This window comes from Apostichopus japonicus, chromosome 22, assembly GCF_037975245.1.
Source record: "Apostichopus japonicus isolate 1M-3 chromosome 22, ASM3797524v1, whole genome shotgun sequence".
NCBI classification, from domain to species: Eukaryota; Metazoa; Echinodermata; class Holothuroidea; order Aspidochirotida; family Stichopodidae; genus Apostichopus; species Apostichopus japonicus.
The window spans coordinates 1,668,216-1,688,142 of NC_092582.1; the positions used below are offsets into that span (position 1 = coordinate 1,668,216).

General features: G+C 42.2%; 6 non-coding genes across 6 annotated transcripts; all 6 read right to left on the reverse strand.

Moving 5' to 3' along the window:
- Nucleotides 1–6,516: 6,516 nt before the first annotated feature.
- LOC139964389 (5S ribosomal RNA) lies at nt 6,517–6,635 on the reverse strand. The gene has a single exon (XR_011791953.1). It is a non-coding gene; the product is annotated as a 5S ribosomal RNA (ribosomal RNA).
- A 7,568-nt stretch (nt 6,636–14,203) lies between these two features.
- Nucleotides 14,204–14,322, reverse strand: LOC139964396 (5S ribosomal RNA). Its single transcript, XR_011791958.1, has one exon. It is a non-coding gene; the product is annotated as a 5S ribosomal RNA (ribosomal RNA).
- Nucleotides 14,323–15,522: 1,200 nt separating this feature from the next.
- Nucleotides 15,523–15,641, reverse strand: LOC139964408 (5S ribosomal RNA). Its single transcript, XR_011791959.1, has one exon. It is a non-coding gene; the product is annotated as a 5S ribosomal RNA (ribosomal RNA).
- A 1,177-nt stretch (nt 15,642–16,818) lies between these two features.
- Nucleotides 16,819–16,937, reverse strand: LOC139964420 (5S ribosomal RNA). The gene has a single exon (XR_011791967.1). It is a non-coding gene; the product is annotated as a 5S ribosomal RNA (ribosomal RNA).
- A 1,177-nt stretch (nt 16,938–18,114) lies between these two features.
- LOC139964422 (5S ribosomal RNA) lies at nt 18,115–18,233 on the reverse strand. The gene has a single exon (XR_011791969.1). It is a non-coding gene; the product is annotated as a 5S ribosomal RNA (ribosomal RNA).
- Nucleotides 18,234–19,410: 1,177 nt separating this feature from the next.
- LOC139964390 (5S ribosomal RNA) lies at nt 19,411–19,529 on the reverse strand. Its single transcript, XR_011791954.1, has one exon. It is a non-coding gene; the product is annotated as a 5S ribosomal RNA (ribosomal RNA).
- Between the last annotated feature and the right edge of the window lie 398 nt (nt 19,530–19,927).

Below are 19,927 nucleotides of genomic sequence, written 5' to 3' on the forward strand. Positions count from 1 at the left end.
AATGAAAAAGTCTACGGCACCTAGTATTCCCAGGCGGTCACCCATCCAAGTACTGACTAGGCTCGACGCTGCTTGACTTCGGTGATCGGACGAGAACCGGTTTTTTTTTTTTTTTTTTTTTTTTTATTGACGGATGAACCCACTGGTTCTCCGATTGAATGTACAGATATTAACATGTTTACAAGAAATAAAGAAAGAGAATATATATAAAACTATAACAATAATACAACACTATCAATACAATCATGCACAACAATAAAAGAGTAATCCTAGAATGGGGAAGGCAAGAGAAAATTAACTGTCAAACTTGTACTCGTAGGAGCCATCTTCAAGAGGATTGAGAATGACGTCACCTTGAGTAAACAACTCCCAAAATGTAGAAATGTCTTTTTTCTTTACAAAATAGTGGAATAAGAAATCGATTTTCTTTCGTAGTGAATTATGAAAGAAGTTTTGAATATTAATGTGTTTTTCTCCGTTCAGGAGGCTAACACGAGTGGTCCAAACAACTTTTTTGAAAGTGTTTAGAATAAAATCAATCAAAATTGTCTCATGCCTCCTATGATTGAGTTCCATACCTAAGATAGTTATTTGCCTCCATTTATCATTGTTGTTGATTTTACAGATTTTCTGAAGCTTCTTGATAATATCTCTCCAGAGAAGATTTACGGTTTTGCAATCGACAAAAAGATGCAAGACAGTTTCATTATGGTTCTTACATAAGGTACATAAAGGAGAATCAACTAGCTTAAAAAGATACAACTTATCGTTACAGAATAAAATATTATGAAGAATACGGAAATCGAGGTCACTATCGTGAAAAGCTTTTAAACCTTTGTAGACATTGGTCCACCTATGTTCAAAAGAGACATCGTTAAAAACGTGTTTCCAGTGGATTTCGCCTTTTGGAATTGTTGAGACGGCCTCCCTTAGGAGATCAGTTGCATTCCTGACACTAACGGTGGACGCATCTAGAGTGGTGTCACCACAAGAGAGGGTGAGTGAAACGGTATATTCAACGTGATATGGTCGTAGACATTAGAAGGATTGAATTTAAGCCTTTTATACCCGCCCCGAGACTATAGCCACTAGAGTACGTACGGCGATCATTCTCACAATTTTGCAAAGTTGGACGACATTCAACTCTTGACCACCTATATGGCTACTTATCCCATTAAACTAATGTTATATGACGATATAGCGCAAACAACGTTTGACTTGAGAAGCTATACGGTAGCATATACGCCACATGATTGCCCCATTGACTGACGTACGCACACACGCTGAGAACCCGACTTGTCAACAAACCTCTTTACTCAGTATAGTAAACAATTTTCGTACGCTGCCATTGGGAAGCCTAAAAGTGGTCTAAAATTGCCTCAATCGACGCATTTTTGGGCATCACATTTACTTCCCGTTGTGTACTCCGACATCCAAGCCACAAAAACAGCAGAGTTTGTTTGAGAACACATCAAGAAAGATGTTCTCCTGTTTCTTTTCGGCACTTTTCCTGAGGGAGAACACTCGTGCGTGAGTGCGTGCATGCGGAATGATACAGCCCTAGTGTAGGCTACATATATGCCACCATAAAACTAAATATGACGCACTTTAAAAGTCGGGGCTAGTTTGCTTCCGCACGTACTCCACCTATATCTACTCAGTAGTGTAACGGAAATGTATCCCTTTAAGTAAATTGTTATTGCAATATTCGTTTTGGGATTGAGCGTTCCCTCAGTTCTACCCGTCGATGGCCCCTCTCCAAAAATGTGTATAGATTTTGCGAGTTACAGGTGGGGACAGCCAATGAAAATCGTACCCCTGTTTGTTTATAAATCTTGCTGAATCAGCACCCGAATTTTGAGATGTTTCCCCTTGTTAGTGGTAGCGCAGATTGTTTTATTAGTTTTAGCTCACCACGCTCACGAGGTATTCCGAGATTGGCCCCTGGCGGAGAGAGAACTGAGAGAACCGCCTATATTCTATTTTTTTTTTTTTTTTTTTTTTTTTTTTATTAGTTCAAGCAGCTGGACTTCGGGAGACACTGGTCAACGTTACACTACAATAGTCTCGAATAAAAGTTCGATATGGCAAGTCAGTGTCTTCAAGGGTGGTGGGGGTAGAATGCGTGAGGGGGGTGGGGGGCAGAAAATGACAGGACACAACAATAGTGACAGAGATAGAAACTGGGGTGCGGTTGTGGGTGAGGAAAAAAATGAAAAAGTCTACGGCACCTAGTATTCCCAGGCGGTCACCCATCCAAGTACTGACTAGGCTCGACGCTGCTTGACTTCGGTGATCGGACGAGAACCGGTTTTTTTTTTTTTTTTTTTTTTTTTTATTGACGGAAGAACCCACTGGTTCTCCGATTGAATGTACAGATATTAACATGGTTACAAGAAATAAAGAAAGAGAATATATATAAAACTATAACAATAATACAACACTATCAATACAATCATGTACAACAATAAAAGAGTAATCCTAGAATGGGGAAGGCAAGAGAAAATTAACTGTCAAACTTGTACTCGTAGGAGCCATCTTCAAGAGGATTGAGAATGACGTCACCTTGAGTAAACAACTCCCAAAATGTAGAAATGTCTTTTTTTTTTACAAAATAGTGGAATAAGAAATCGATTTTCTTTCGTAGTGAATTATGAAAGAAGTTTTGAATATTAATGTGTTTTTCTCCGTTCAGGAGGCTAACACGAGTGGTCCAAACAACTCTTTTGAAAGTGTTTAGAATAAAATCAATCGAAATTGTCTCATGCCTCCTATGATTGAGTTCCATACCTAAGATAGTTATTTGCCTCCATTTATCATTGTTGTTGATTTTACAGATTTTCTGAAGCTTCTTGATAATATCTCTCCAGAGAAGATTTACGGTTTTGCAATCGACAAAAAGATGCAAGACAGTTTCATTATGGTTCTTACATAAGGTACATAAAGGAGAATCAACTAGCTTAAAAAGATACAGCTTATCGTTACAGAATAAAATATTATGAAGAATACGGAAATCGAGGTCACTATCGTGAAAAGCTTTTAGACCTTTGTAGACATTGGTCCACCTATGTTCAAAAGAGATATCGTTAAAAACGTGTTTCCAGTGTATTTCTCCTTTTGGGATTGTTGAGACGGCCTCCCTTAGGAGATCAGTTGCATTCCTGACACTAACGGTGGACGCATCTAGCGTGGTGTCACCACAAGAGAGGGTGAGTGAAAGTGACTCATTGTCATTTTGACTGACAATTTTATCGCCCGAATAGATTTGTTCGAGCCAATCTTTTGGAAAAGCGTTCAAAATAGATGTGACGTAATCAAATACGTCATCAACATCAAGTTTACAATTTGGGTTGGCCATAGTAATGGCCGGTATATTCAACGTGATATGGTCGTAGACATTAGAAGGATTGAATTTAAGCCTTTTATACCCGCCCCGAGACTATAGCCACTAGAGTACGTACGGCGATCATTCTCACAATTTTGCAAAGTTGGACGACATTCAACTCTTGACCACCTATATGGCTACTTATCCCATTAAACTAATGTTATATGACGATATAGCGCAAACGACGTTTGACTTGAGAAGCTATACGGTAGCATATACGCCACATGATTGCCCCATTGACTGACGTACGCACACACGCTGAGAACCCGACTTGTCAACAAACCTCTTTACTCAGTATAGTAAACAATTTTCGTACGCTGCCATTGGGAAGCCTAAAAGTGGTCTAAAATTGCCTCAATCGACGCATTTTTGGGCATCACATTTACTTCCCGTTGTGTACTCCGACATCCAAGCCACAAAAACAGCAGAGTTTGTTTGAGAACACATCAAGAAAGATGTTCTCCTGTTTCTTTTCGGCACTTTTCCTGAGGGAGAACACTCGTGCGTGAGTGCGTGCATGCGGAATGATACAGCCCTAGTGTAGGCTACATATATGCCACCATAAAACTAAATATGACGCACTTTAAAAGTCGGGGCTAGTTTGCTTCCGCACGTACTCCACCTATATCTACTCAGTAGTGTAACGGAAATGTATCCCTTTAAGTAAATTGTTATTGCAATATTCGTTTTGGGATTGAGCGTTCCCTCAGTTCTACCCGTCGATGGCCCCTCTCCAAAAATGTGTATAGATTTTGCGAGTTACAGGTGGGGACAGCCAATGAAAATCGTACCCCTGTTTGTTTATAAATCTTGCTGAATCAGCACCCGAATTTTGAGATGTTTCCCCTTGTTAGTGGTAGCGCAGATTGTTTTATTAGTTTTAGCTCACCACGCTCACGAGGTATTCCGAGATTGGCCCCTGGCGGAGAGAGAACTGAGAGAACCGCCTATATTCTATTTTTTTTTTTTTTTTTTTTTTATTAGTTCAAGCAGCTGGACTTCGGGAGACACTGGTCAACGTTACACTACAATAGTCTCGAATAAAAGTTCGATATGGCAAGTCAGTGTCTTCAAGGGTGGTGGGGGTAGAATGCGTGAGGGGGGTGGGGGGCAGAAAATGACAGGACACAACAATAGTGACAGACAGTGGCGGAGAAACAGGGGGGTTGGGGGGGTTTTAACCCCCCCACTTTTTGAAGAGGGGGGGTTGGCCCACACAATCAACCCCCCCTAGTTTTTGCCAGTAATGTTCTGTTATAGCCTATGTTATGTGCTCCAAATGGCGTAATAAATCAAATTATTAAATTTGAAATTGTTAAAGTCATTTCAACCTTGTACCTGGTAGGCTACATCAACAATTAACGACCGAAAACCGAGTTAGAATTGACCCACACATTATTTCTAGCCCCTGTCCCCCACCTTGCGCATTGGAACTTGTAGCTCATAGCGCCAACTTCACCCCACAACAGACATACACAAAATAACGTTTTGTTGCTGTTGAATAGCTTTGGAACTGTATACACTTGCCAACTTCAACGAGGTGAAGGAAGGAAAAGAAAAAGAAGAATGAGAGAAAAGGAGAAAAGGATGGAGTAGAAAATACGGCAAGAAAACGGGAAGAGAAAGAGGAACAGTGACAAAATTATTCGAATTTGTAAAGCAAACAGCAGATATCACATCATATCATTGAGCATGAAAATGGCGTTCCACGATAAACAGCCTCCAAACCATGGGCGCAGATCCTGGTGAGGACAGCAGGGCGCGTCCCCACCAACTTTTTTCAGTAGTGGGGACATGATATACCGCGTCCCCACCAATTTGTCTTGACCAATAGCTGCATTTCAAGTTCCCCTGTATTGAACTTTGGCGCAGTTTGATCCAGCATTGTGCAAATGACATGCAGCAGTTCTCATTTTATTGTATTTTATCCACAGTTGTTAAATATAGGACGGAAATCGCTTTTGCGGCAGTCTATATTTGTTTTCTGGGAGAGGACCCCAGACCCATCGTATATACAAAAGTCTACTTGGATTATTTGTCCCCTGATTTTCTTTCTGCAGACGCCCATGTATTTCTCCAAACTAAATTTCTAAGCCATGAGATCTAAAACTTAAGGAGGTTTAGGAGCATCATTAGGTCTGGGAAGTGTTATTTCCGGCGATCTGGGAGGTATATTTGCCTAAAAAAAATCGTACGCTACGCGCGAACCCATGGTCGCGCTCCGCTTAGATAGTGTCATAGAACAGACACGCGTCCCCACCATTATCCAAGACTGATCTGCGCCCATGCTCAAAACTGTCGATGTGTGTAGTGTTCGGTTTCGGAAATATCTGGTATATTTTTATTTCCTTCAACGAAATTTTTTAGTAGCCGTCTGAATTTTCGAAAATTCCCTAACCAACATTCTTCATCATACTCGTGCAATTTTGACCCGTCTGTTAGGGTTTGAAGGAGGTTTTGCTATATCGGTTGTCCATAGATGATATTTTGTGCAACATTATGGGTATGTTTTGAAGTGAATTTATTCACGAGAATTGTGAATTTTCAAATTCTGAACAGTGGGGCTGACGGATATTGTGGGCCGCGATGAAGAATCACCTACAAAAGCAATGATCCACAGGATATGTGATGAAGTCGAACATGATGTGTGACTGGTGACGAAGTTATAGATGAGAAAATAAGTATTTGGAAAAACTTGGTTCTCAGGCAAAAGTGTACATCTGGTTGGTCATTTTCAAGCCCGAGAAGTGCCATTTCCGGTGATCTGGGGGTACCAAAACCAGAAATTTGCTTGTACGCTGCGCGCCAACCAATGGTGGCGCTCCGCTTAGATAGTAATACGCGCCCCCCCCCCCCGGGTTAGAAAATCCTGCATACGCCACTGGTTAAATGCAGCTTTTCAAGGCCTGGGCAGTGCCATTTCCTGCAATCTGGGAGGCAATATTTGCCAAAAAATTCTTGTGCACTTCGCGCCAACTTATGGTCGCGCTCCACTTAGATAGTGAGCCAGCAGTTATGACTTTTTATTTCATCAATGGCCTGCAACCCCCCCACTTCTGACAAGAAATCTCCGCCACTGGTGACAGAGATAGAAACTGGGTTGCGGTTGTGGGTGAGGAAAAAAATGAAAAAGTCTACGGCACCTAGTATTCCCAGGCGGTCACCCATCCAAGTACTGACTAGGCTCGACGCTGCTTGACTTCGGTGATCGGACGAGAACCGGTATATTCAACGTGATATGGTCGTAGACATTAGAAGGATTGAATTTAAGCCTTTTATACCCGCCCCGAGACTATAGCCACTAGAGTACGTACGGCGATCATTCTCACAATTTTGCAAAGTTGGACGACATTCAACTCTTGACCACCTATATGGCTACTTATCCCATTAAACTAATGTTATATGACGATATAGCGCAAACGACGTTTGACTTGAGAAGCTATACGGTAGCATATACGCCACATGATTGCCCCATTGACTGACGTACGCACACACGCTGAGAACCCGACTTGTCAACAAACCTCTTTACTCAGTATAGTAAACAATTTTCGTACGCTGCCATTGGGAAGCCTAATAGTGGTCTAAAATTGCCTCAATCGACGCATTTTTGGGCATCACATTTACTTCCCGTTGTGTACTCCGACATCCAAGCCACAAAAACAGCAGAGTTTGTTTGAGAACACATCAAGAAAGATGTTCTCCTGTTTCTTTTCGGCACTTTTCCTGAGGGAGAACACTCGTGCGTGAGTGCGTGCATGCGGAATGATACAGCCCTAGTGTAGGCTACATATATGCCACCATAAAACTAAATATGACGCACTTTAAAAGTCGGGGCTAGTTTGCTTCCGCACGTACTCCACCTATATCTACTCAGTAGTGTAACGGAAATGTATCCCTTTAAGTAAATTGTTATTGCAATATTCGTTTTGGGATTGAGCGTTCCCTCAGTTCTACCCGTCGATGGCCCCTCTCCAAAAATGTGTATAGATTTTGCGAGTTACAGGTGGGGACAGCCAATGAAAATCGTACCCCTGTTTGTTTATAAATCTTGCTGAATCAGCACCCGAATTTTGAGATGTTTCCCCTTGTTAGTGGTAGCGCAGATTGTTTTATTAGTTTTAGCTCACCACGCTCACGAGGTATTCCGAGATTGGCCCCTGGCGGAGAGAGAACTGAGAGAACCGCCTATATTCTATTTTTTTTTTTTTTTTTTTTTTTTTTTTTTATTAGTTCAAGCAGCTGGACTTCGGGAGACACTGGTCAACGTTACACTACAATAGTCTCGAATAAAAGTTCGATATGGCAAGTCAGTGTCTTCAAGGGTGGTGGGGGTAGAATGCGTGAGGGGGGTGGGGGGGGCAGAAAATGACAGGACACAACAATAGTGACAGAGATAGAAACTGGGGGTGCGGTTGTGGGTGAGGAAAAAAATGAAAAAGTCTACGGCACCTAGTATTCCCAGGCGGTCACCCATCCAAGTACTGACTAGGCTCGACGCTGCTTGACTTCGGTGATCGGACGAGAACCGGTTTTTTTTTTTTTTTTTTTTTTTTTTTTTTTATTGACGGAAAAACCCACTGGTTCTCCGATTGAATGTACAGATATTAACATGGTTACAAGAAATAAAGAAAGAGAATATATGTAAAACTATAACAATAATACAACACTATCGATACAATCATGCACAACAATAAAAGAGTAATCCTAGATTGGGGAAGGCAAGAGAAAATTAACTGTCAAACTTGTACTCGTAGGAGCCATCTTCAAGAGGATTGAGAATGACGTCACCTTGAGTAAACAACTCCCAAAATGTAGAAATTTCTTTTTTCTTTACAAAATAGTGGAATAAGAAATCGATTTTCTTTCGTAGTGAATTATGAAAGAAGTTTTGAATATTAATGTGCTTTTCCCCGTTCAGGAGGCTAACACGAGTGGTCCAAACAACTTTTTTGAAAGTGTTTAGAATAAGATCAATCGAAATTGTCTCATGCCTCCTATGGTTAAGTTCCATACCTAAGAGAGTTATTTGCCTCCATTTATCATTGTTGTTGATTTTACAGATTTTCTGAAGCTTCTTGATAATATCTCCCCAGAGAAGATTTACGGTTTTGCAATCGACAAAAAGATGCAAGACAGTTTCATTATGGTTCTTACATAAGGTACATAAAGGAGAGTCAACTAGCTTAAAAAGATACAACTTATCGTTACAGAATAAAATATTATGAAGAAGACGGAAATCGAGGTCACTATCGTGAAAAGCTTTTAGACCTTTGTAGACATTGGTCCACCTATGTTCAAAAGAGACATCGTTAAAAACGTGTTTCCAGTGGATTTCGCCTTTTGGAATTGTTGAGACGGCCTCCCTTAGGAGATCAGTTGCATTCCTGACACTAACGGTGGACGCATCTAGCGTGGTGTCACCACAAGAGAGGGTGAGTGAAAGTGACTCATTGTCATTTTGACTGACAATTTTATCGCCCGAATAGATTTGTTCGAGCCAATCTTTTGGAAAAGCGTTCAAAATAGATGTGACGTAATCAAATACGTCATCAACATCAAGTTTACAATGTGGGTTGGCCATAGTAATGGCTTCATGGATACCCTCTGCGGGAAGCCGTCTTGGGATCATTTCATACATAAGATCGCCTACAAAAAGTATACCACCTTCAATGAAATCTCTATTAAAGAGGGTTTCGTCAGTTTCATTTACAATAAATGGATTATGGAACAGCGGTTGCATAAGAATTTCTTCCCTGTTCACTGGAGGGCATAACTTTTTATCCGTTAACTTTTTCCAGGCACTCAACAACTCATAATAATACGGTAAAAGTTTTCTCATAGAATTGCTATGAGGTAAAATACGAAATACGTGTAAACCTAGTTTCATATATTCATAATGGTTCAGAAAATAGAGCATTAAATCTTTTAACATCGGATTGATACTGTTGCTAAGTAGTTTACAGATGTACTTCATACGTAAAGCGTCTCTCTTTATAAAAATGTCACAAAGGTTAAGGCCACCTTTGTCTACAGGTTGAAGAAGAACATTGTAGGATATGCCAGGTTTCTTACCTCCCCACATAAATTCGATAACACTTTCTTTCAAAGAGTCTCCTACCCATTTAGGGACCGGAATAATAGTAGCAAGATATGTCAGTCTTGAGACAACTAGAGAATTTACAACAAGAGCTCTGCCTTTAAAGGAGAGGTTCCGCCCTTTCCACCTCTTGAGAACATTGCAACAAGAGGCAGTCTTGGCTTTCCAGTTTTCTCTTTCAAGAGCATCCTTATCATTGCCGATACAAACACCAAGCACTTCTATAAAATCGTTCCTAATCGGAAAATTGAACTCGTCTTTTCGTACTTTGCCTTTTCCGAGCACTAGTAACTCGGTTTTCTCTACATTACACTTAGAGCCAGAGGCGCCTTCATACAGGTTAATAACATTTTGTACGGACTTAACACTAGAAGTATCAGAGAGAAAGAAAGTGGTATCATCTGCATGTTGAAACATTTTAGCTTCATGATGCATAAACTTAATACCAACTATACTCTTACTTTTGTAAATAGCGTCATGAAATGGTTCAGCAGATAATACATATAAAATAGCAGAAATTGGACAACCCTGGCGAACCCCTCTCTGAATATGAAAAGCATCTGAAATATAACCATTGTGTTTAATACAGCCTTGAATATCGTTGTAGAGGATTTTAACCCAGTTAATTAAATTAGTACCGAAACCCATCCTTTGTAAAACATTAATAAGATATTCATGGTTTACTCGATCGAAGGCTTTTAATTGATCAATTTTAAGAACATAGCCCTCCAGCTTGTTTTCGTTAACATAATTAATAATATTTCTCATAGCCAGAACATTGTCGGCAATATCTCTGCCGGGAACACAACAGGTCTGATCACTAGAGACAAGGCAATTGATAACCCTAGAGATTCTATTGGCCAGGGCCTTTGTGATTATTTTGTAGTCTGTGTTCAAAAGACTAATCGGTCTCCAATTCTTAAGTTTTCTCAAATCCCCTTTCTTGGGTATCAAGGTAATTAGGCCTGTTTTCATAGATTTACACATTTCATTTGTGTTGTAAATTTCTTTCGTCAGTTTGAGAAAAACCTCCCCCAATACATCCCAAAATTCCTTATAAAACTCAACAGTGAGTCCGTCTAAACCAGGGCTTTTACTCGACTCCATATCAAAAAGTGATTTTTGGAGTTCTGCAGCCGAAATGTCCCCCTCACATGACTGAGAATCAGGTTCGGACAACGTTTTAGAAAGCTGACTAAGTAGTACCTCCCTCTGAATACTCACTGACGGTTCTGCGGTGTACAGCGTTTTGTAAAATCTGGCCTGTTCGTGGATAATATCGTCTTGATCGTTAATGATCGCGCCCTCGTCGGTGAGAATCTGGCGCATTACTTTTTTGCTTTGTCGAGATTTTTCTAAATTGAGGAAAAATTTTGACGAACGTTCTCCTTCTTCGAACCACTTGATTCTCGATCTAAGCGCGGCTCCTCTGATATCTGCGCGGGTCGTCTCGTCTAGCTGAAATTCTAAATTCCGTAGCCTTGTAGTGTCGTAGTCTTGATATTTTTGCGCTTTCGCCCTTTCGTGGTTGATTTGTTTCCTTAGTTTTCTTTGATGTGTACGCGAGAGTCTGCTTATATTCAACGTGATATGGTCGTAGACATTAGAACGATTGAATTTAAGCCTTTTATACCCGCCCCGAGACTATAGCCACTAGAGTACGTACGGCGATCATTCTCACAATTTTGCAAAGTTGGACGACATTCAACTCTTGACCACCTATATGGCTACTTATCCCATTAAACTAATGTTATATGACGATATAGCGCAAACGACGTTTGACTTGAGAAGCTATACGGTAGCATATACGCCACATGATTGCCCCATTGACTGACGTACGCACACACGCTGAGAACCCGACTTGTCAACAAACCTCTTTACTCAGTATAGTAAACAATTTTCGTACGCTGCCATTGGGAAGCCTAAAAGTGGTCTAAAATTGCCTCAATCGACGCATTTTTGGGCATCACATTTACTTCCCGTTGTGTACTCCGACATCCAAGCCACAAAAACAGCAGAGTTTGTTTGAGAACACATCAAGAAAGATGTTCTCCTGTTTCTTTTCGGCACTTTTCCTGAGGGAGAACACTCGTGCGTGAGTGCGTGCATGCGGAATGATACAGCCCTAGTGTAGGCTACATATATGCCACCATAAAACTAAATATGACGCACTTTAAAAGTCGGGGCTAGTTTGCTTCCGCACGTACTCCACCTATATCTACTCAGTAGTGTAACGGAAATGTATCCCTTTAAGTAAATTGTTATTGCAATATTCGTTTTGGGATTGAGCGTTCCCTCAGTTCTACCCGTCGATGGCCCCTCTCCAAAAATGTGTATAGATTTTGCGAGTTACAGGTGGGGACAGCCAATGAAAATCGTACCCCTGTTTGTTTATAAATCTTGCTGAATCAGCACCCGAATTTTGAGATGTTTCCCCTTGTTAGTGGTAGCGCAGATTGTTTTATTAGTTTTAGCTCACCACGCTCACGAGGTATTCCGAGATTGGCCCCTGGCGGAGAGAGAACTGAGAGAACCGCCTATATTCTATTTTTTTTTTTTTTTTTTTATTAGTTCAAGCAGCTGGACTTCGGGAGACACTGGTCAACGTTACACTACAATAGTCTCGAATAAAAGTTCGATATGGCAAGTCAGTGTCTTCAAGGGTGGTGGGGGTAGAATGCGTGAGGGGGGTGGGGGGGCAGAAAATGACAGGACACAACAATAGTGACAGACAGTGGCGGAGAAACAGGGGGGGTTGGGGGGGTTTTAACCCCCCCACTTTTTGAAGAGGGGGGGTTGGCCCACACAATCAACCCCCCCTAGTTTTTGCCAGTAATGTTCTGTTATAGCCTATGTTATGTGCTCCAAATGGCGTAATAAATCAAATTATTAAATTTGAAATTGTTAAAGTCATTTCAACCTTGTACCTGGTAGGCTACATCAACAATTAACGACCGAAAACCGAGTTAGAATTGACCCACACATTATTTCTAGCCCCTGTCCCCCACCTTGCGCATTGGAACTTGTAGCTCATAGCGCCAACTTCACCCCACAACAGACATACACAAAATAACGTTTTGTTGCTGTTGAATAGCTTTGGAACTGTATACACTTGCCAACTTCAACGAGGTGAAGGAAGGAAAAGAAAAAGAAGAATGAGAGAAAAGGAGAAAAGGATGGAGTAGAAAATACGGCAAGAAAACGGGAAGAGAAAGAGGAACAGTGACAAAATTATTCGAATTTGTAAAGCAAACAGCAGATATCACATCATATCATTGAGCATGAAAATGGCGTTCCACGATAAACAGCCTCCAAACCATGGGCGCAGATCCTGGTGAGGACAGCAGGGCGCGTCCCCACCAACTTTTTTCAGTAGTGGGGACATGATATACCGCGTCCCCACCAATTTGTCTTGACCAATAGCTGCATTTCAAGTTCCCCTGTATTGAACTTTGGCGCAGTTTGATCCAGCATTGTGCAAATGACATGCAGCAGTTCTCATTTTATTGTATTTTATCCACAGTTGTTAAATATAGGACGGAAATCGCTTTTGCGGCAGTCTATATTTGTTTTCTGGGAGAGGACCCCAGACCCATCGTATATACAAAAGTCTACTTGGATTATTTGTCCCCTGATTTTCTTTCTGCAGACGCCCATGTATTTCTCCAAACTAAATTTCTAAGCCATGAGATCTAAAACTTAAGGAGGTTTAGGAGCATCATTAGGTCTGGGAAGTGTTATTTCCGGCGATCTGGGAGGTATATTTGCCTAAAAAAAATCGTACGCTACGCGCGAACCCATGGTCGCGCTCCGCTTAGATAGTGTCATAGAACAGACACGCGTCCCCACCATTATCCAAGACTGATCTGCGCCCATGCTCAAAACTGTCGATGTGTGTAGTGTTCGGTTTCGGAAATATCTGGTATATTTTTATTTCCTTCAACGAAATTTTTTAGTAGCCGTCTGAATTTTCGAAAATTCCCTAACCAACATTCTTCATCATACTCGTGCAATTTTGACCCGTCTGTTAGGGTTTGAAGGAGGTTTTGCTATATCGGTTGTCCATAGATGATATTTTGTGCAACATTATGGGTATGTTTTGAAGTGAATTTATTCACGAGAATTGTGAATTTTCAAATTCTGAACAGTGGGGCTGACGGATATTGTGGGCCGCGATGAAGAATCACCTACAAAAGCAATGATCCACAGGATATGTGATGAAGTCGAACATGATGTGTGACTGGTGACGAAGTTATAGATGAGAAAATAAGTATTTGGAAAAACTTGGTTCTCAGGCAAAAGTGTACATCTGGTTGGTCATTTTCAAGCCCGAGAAGTGCCATTTCCGGTGATCTGGGGGTACCAAAACCAGAAATTTGCTTGTACGCTGCGCGCCAACCAATGGTGGCGCTCCGCTTAGATAGTAATACGCGCCCCCCCCCCCCCGGGTTAGAAAATCCTGCATACGCCACTGGTTAAATGCAGCTTTTCAAGGCCTGGGCAGTGCCATTTCCTGCAATCTGGGAGGCAATATTTGCCAAAAAATTCTTGTGCACTTCGCGCCAACTTATGGTCGCGCTCCACTTAGATAGTGAGCCAGCAGTTATGACTTTTTATTTCATCAATGGCCTGCAACCCCCCCACTTCTGACAAGAAATCTCCGCCACTGGTGACAGAGATAGAAACTGGGTTGCGGTTGTGGGTGAGGAAAAAAATGAAAAAGTCTACGGCACCTAGTATTCCCAGGCGGTCACCCATCCAAGTACTGACTAGGCTCGACGCTGCTTGACTTCGGTGATCGGACGAGAACCGGTATATTCAACGTGATATGGTCGTAGACATTAGAACGATTGAATTTAAGCCTTTTATACCCGCCCCGAGAAGCCTTTTATACCCGCCCCGAGACTATAGCCACTGGAGTACGTACGGCGATCATTCTCACAATTTTGCAAAGTTGGACGACATTCAACTCTTGACCACCTATATGGCTACTTATCCCATTAAACTAATGTTATATGACGATATAGCGCAAACAACGTTTGACTTGAGAAGCTATACGGTAGCATATACGCCACATGATTGCCCCATTGACTGACGTACGCACACACGCTGAGAACCCGACTTGTCAACAAACCTCTTTACTCAGTATAGTAAACAATTTTCGTACGCTGCCATTGGGAAGCCTAAAAGTGGTCTAAAATTGCCTCAATCGACGCATTTTTGGGCATCACATTTACTTCCCGTTGTGTACTCCGACATCCAAGCCACAAAAACAGCAGAGTTTGTTTGAGAACACATCAAGAAAGATGTTCTCCTGTTTCTTTTCGGCACTTTTCCTGAGGGAGAACACTCGTGCGTGAGTGCGTGCATGCGGAATGATACAGCCCTAGTGTAGGCTACATATATGCCACCATAAAACTAAATATGACGCACTTTAAAAGTCGGGGCTAGTTTGCTTCCGCACGTACTCCACCTATATCTACTCAGTAGTGTAACGGAAATGTATCCCTTTAAGTAAATTGTTATTGCAATATTCGTTTTGGGATTGAGCGTTCCCTCAGTTCTACCCGTCGATGGCCCCTCTCCAAAAATGTGTATAGATTTTGCGAGTTACAGGTGGGGACAGCCAATGAAAATCGTACCCCTGTTTGTTTATAAATCTTGCTGAATCAGCACCCGAATTTTGAGATGTTTCCCCTTGTTAGTGGTAGCGCAGATTGTTTTATTAGTTTTAGCTCACCACGCTCACGAGGTATTCCGAGATTGGCCCCTGGCGGAGAGAGAACTGAGAGAACCGCCTGTATTCTATTTTTTTTTTTTTTTTTTTTTATTAGTTCAAGCAGCTGGACTTCGGGAGACACTGGTCAACGTTACACTAAAATAGTCTCGAATAAAAGTTCGATATGGCAAGTCAATGTCTTCAAGGGTGGTGGGGGTAGAATGCGTGAGGGGGGAGTGGGGGGCAGAAAATGACAGGACACAACAATAGTGACAGAGATAGAAACTGGGGTGCGCTTGTGGGTGAGGAAAAAAATGAAAAAGTCTACGGCACCTAGTATTCCCAGGCGGTCACCCATCCAAGTACTGACTAGGCTCGACGCTGCTTGACTTCGGTGATCGGACGAGAACCGGTATATTCAACGTGATATGGTCGTAGACATTGGAAGGATAGAATTTAAGCCTTTTATACCCGCCCCGAGACTATAGCCACTGGAGTACGTACGGCGATCATTCTCACAATTTTGCAAAGTTGGACGACATTCAACTCTTGACCACCTATATGGCTACTTATCCCATTAAACTAATGTTATATGACGATATAGCGCAAACAACGTTTGACTTGAGAAGCTATACGGTAGCATATACGCCACATGATTGCCCCATTGACTGACGTACGCACACACGCTGAGAACCCGACTTGTCAACAAACCTCTTTACTCAGTATAGTAAACAATTTTCGTACGCTGCCATTGGGAAGCCTAAAAGTGGTCTAAAATTGCCTCAATCGACGCATTTTTGGGCATCACATTTACTTCCCGTTGTGTACTCCGACATCCAAGCCACAAAAACAGCAGAGTTTGTTTGAGAACACATCAAGAAAGATGTTCTCCTGTTTCTTTTCGGCACTTTTCCTGAGGGAGAACACTCGTGCGTGAGTGCGTGCATGCGGAATGATACAGCCCTAGTGTAGGCTACATATATGCCACCATAAAACTAAATATGACGCACTTTAAAAGTCGGGGCTAGTTTGCTTCCGCACGTACTCCACCTATATCTACTCAGTAGTGTAACGGAAATGTATCCCTTTAAGTAAATTGTTATTGCAATATTCGTTTTGGGATTGAGCGTTCCCTCAGTTCTACCCGTCGATGGCCCCTCTCCAAAAATGTGTATAGATTTTGCGAGTTACAGGTGGGGACAGCCAATGAAAATCGTACCCCTGTTTGTTTATAAATCTTGCTGAATCAGCACCCGAATTTTGAGATGTTTCCCCTTGTTAGTGGTAGCGCAGATTGTTTTATTAGTTTTAGCTCACCACGCTCACGAGGTATTCCGAGATTGGCCCCTGGCGGAGAGAGAACTGAGAGAACCGCCTGTATTCTATTTTTTTTTTTTTTTTTTTTTATTAGTTCAAGCAGCTGGACTTCGGGAGACACTGGTCAACGTTACACTAAAATAGTCTCGAATAAAAGTTCGATATGGCAAGTCAATGTCTTCAAGGGTGGTGGGGGTAGAATGCGTGAGGGGGGAGTGGGGGGCAGAAAATGACAGGACACAACAATAGTGACAGAGATAGAAACTGGGGTGCGCTTGTGGGTGAGGAAAAAAATGAAAAAGTCTACGGCACCTAGTATTCCCAGGCGGTCACCCATCCAAGTACTGACTAGGCTCGACGCTGCTTGACTTCGGTGATCGGACGAGAACCGGTATATTCAACGTGATATGGTCGTAGACATTGGAAGGATAGAATTTAAGCCTTTTATACCCGCCCCGAGACTATAGCCACTGGAGTACGTACGGCGATCATTCTCACAATTTTGCAAAGTTGGACGACATTCAACTCTTGACCACCTATATGGCTACTTATCCCATTAAACTAATGTTATATGACGATATAGCGCAAACAACGTTTGACTTGAGAAGCTATACGGTAGCATATACGCCACATGATTGCCCCATTGACTGACGTACGCACACACGCTGAGAACCCGACTTGTCAACAAACCTCTTTACTCAGTATAGTAAACAATTTTCGTACGCTGCCATTGGGAAGCCTAAAAGTGGTCTAAAATTGCCTCAATCGACGCATTTTTGGGCATCACATTTACTTCCCGTTGTGTACTCCGACATCCAAGCCACAAAAACAGCAGAGTTTGTTTGAGAACACATCAAGAAAGATGTTCTCCTGTTTCTTTTCGGCACTTTTCCTGAGGGAGAACACTCGTGCGTGAGTGCGTGCATGCGGAATGATACAGCCCTAGTGTAGGCTACATATATGCCACCATAAAACTAAATATGACGCACTTTAAAAGTCGGGGCTAGTTTGCTTCCGCACGTACTCCACCTATATCTACTCAGTAGTGTAACGGAAATGTATCCCTTTAAGTAAATTGTTATTGCAATATTCGTTTTGGGATTGAGCGTTCCCTCAGTTCTACCCGTCGATGGCCCCTCTCCAAAAATGTGTATAGATTTTGCGAGTTACAGGTGGGGACAGCCAATGAAAATCGTACCCCTGTTTGTTTATAAATCTTGCTGAATCAGCACCCGAATTTTGAGATGTTTCCCCTTGTTAGTGGTAGCGCAGATTGTTTTATTAGTTTTAGCTCACCACGCTCACGAGGTATTCCGAGATTGGCCCCTGGCGGAGAGAGAACTGAGAGAACCGCCTGTATTCTATTTTTTTTTTTTTTTTTTTTTATTAGTTCAAGCAGCTGGACTTCGGGAGACACTGGTCAACGTTACACTAAAATAGTCTCGAATAAAAGTTCGATATGGCAAGTCAATGTCTTCAAGGGTGGTGGGGGTAGAATGCGTGAGGGGGGAGTGGGGGGCAGAAAATGACAGGACACAACAATAGTGACAGAGATAGAAACTGGGGTGCGCTTGTGGGTGAGGAAAAAAATGAAAAAGTCTACGGCACCTAGTATTCCCAGGCGGTCACCCATCCAAGTACTGACTAGGCTCGACGCTGCTTGACTTCGGTGATCGGACGAGAACCGGTATATTCAACGTGATATGGTCGTAGACATTGGAAGGATAGAATTTAAGCCTTTTATACCCGCCCCGAGACTATAGCCACTGGAGTACGTACGGCGATCATTCTCACAATTTTGCAAAGTTGGACGACATTCAACTCTTGACCACCTATATGGCTACTTATCCCATTAAACTAATGTTATATGACGATATAGCGCAAACAACGTTTGACTTGAGAAGCTATACGGTAGCATATACGCCACATGATTGCCCCATTGACTGACGTACGCACACACGCTGAGAACCCGACTTGTCAACAAACCTCTTTACTCAGTATAGTAAACAATTTTCGTACGCTGCCATTGGGAAGCCTAAAAGTGGTCTAAAATTGCCTCAATCGACGCATTTTTGGGCATCACATTTACTTCCCGTTGTGTACTCCGACATCCAAGCCACAAAAACAGCAGAGTTTGTTTGAGAACACATCAAGAAAGATGTTCTCCTGTTTCTTTTCGGCACTTTTCCTGAGGGAGAACACTCGTGCGTGAGTGCGTGCATGCGGAATGATACAGCCCTAGTGTAGGCTACATATATGCCACCATAAAACTAAATATGACGCACTTTAAAAGTCGGGGCTAGTTTGCTTCCGCACGTACTCCACCTATATCTACTCAGTAGTGTAACGGAAATGTATCCCTTTAAGTAAATTGTTATTGCAATATTCGTTTTGGGATTGAGCGTTCCCTCAGTTCTACCCGTCGATGGCCCCTCTCCAAAAATGTGTATAGATTTTGCGAGTTACAGGTGGGGACAGCCAATGAAAATCGTACCCCTGTTTGTTTATAAATCTTGCTGAATCAGCACCCGAATTTTGAGATGTTTCCCCTTGTTAGTGGTAGCGCAGATTGTTTTATTAGTTTTAGCTCACCACGCTCACGAGGTATTCCGAGATTGGCCCCTGGCGGAGAGAGAACTGAGAGAACCGCCTGTATTCTATTTTTTTTTTTTTTTTTTTTTATTAGTTCAAGCAGCTGGACTTCGGGAGACACTGGTCAACGTTACACTAAAATAGTCTCGAATAAAAGTTCGATATGGCAAGTCAATGTCTTCAAGGGTGGTGGGGGTAGAATGCGTGAGGGGGGAGTGGGGGGCAGAAAATGACAGGACACAACAATAGTGACAGAGATAGAAACTGGGGTGCGCTTGTGGGTGAGGAAAAAAATGAAAAAGTCTACGGCACCTAGTATTCCCAGGCGGTCACCCATCCAAGTACTGACTAGGCTCGACGCTGCTTGACTTCGGTGATCGGACGAGAACCGGTATATTCAACGTGATATGGTCGTAGACATTGGAAGGATAGAATTTAAGCCTTTTATACCCGCCCCGAGACTATAGCCACTGGAGTACGTACGGCGATCATTCTCACAATTTTGCAAAGTTGGACGACATTCAACTCTTGACCACCTATATGGCTACTTATCCCATTAAACTAATGTTATATGACGATATAGCGCAAACAACGTTTGACTTGAGAAGCTATACGGTAGCATATACGCCACATGATTGCCCCATTGACTGACGTACGCACACACGCTGAGAACCCGACTTGTCAACAAACCTCTTTACTCAGTATAGTAAACAATTTTCGTACGCTGCCATTGGGAAGCCTAAAAGTGGTCTAAAATTGCCTCAATCGACGCATTTTTGGGCATCACATTTACTTCCCGTTGTGTACTCCGACATCC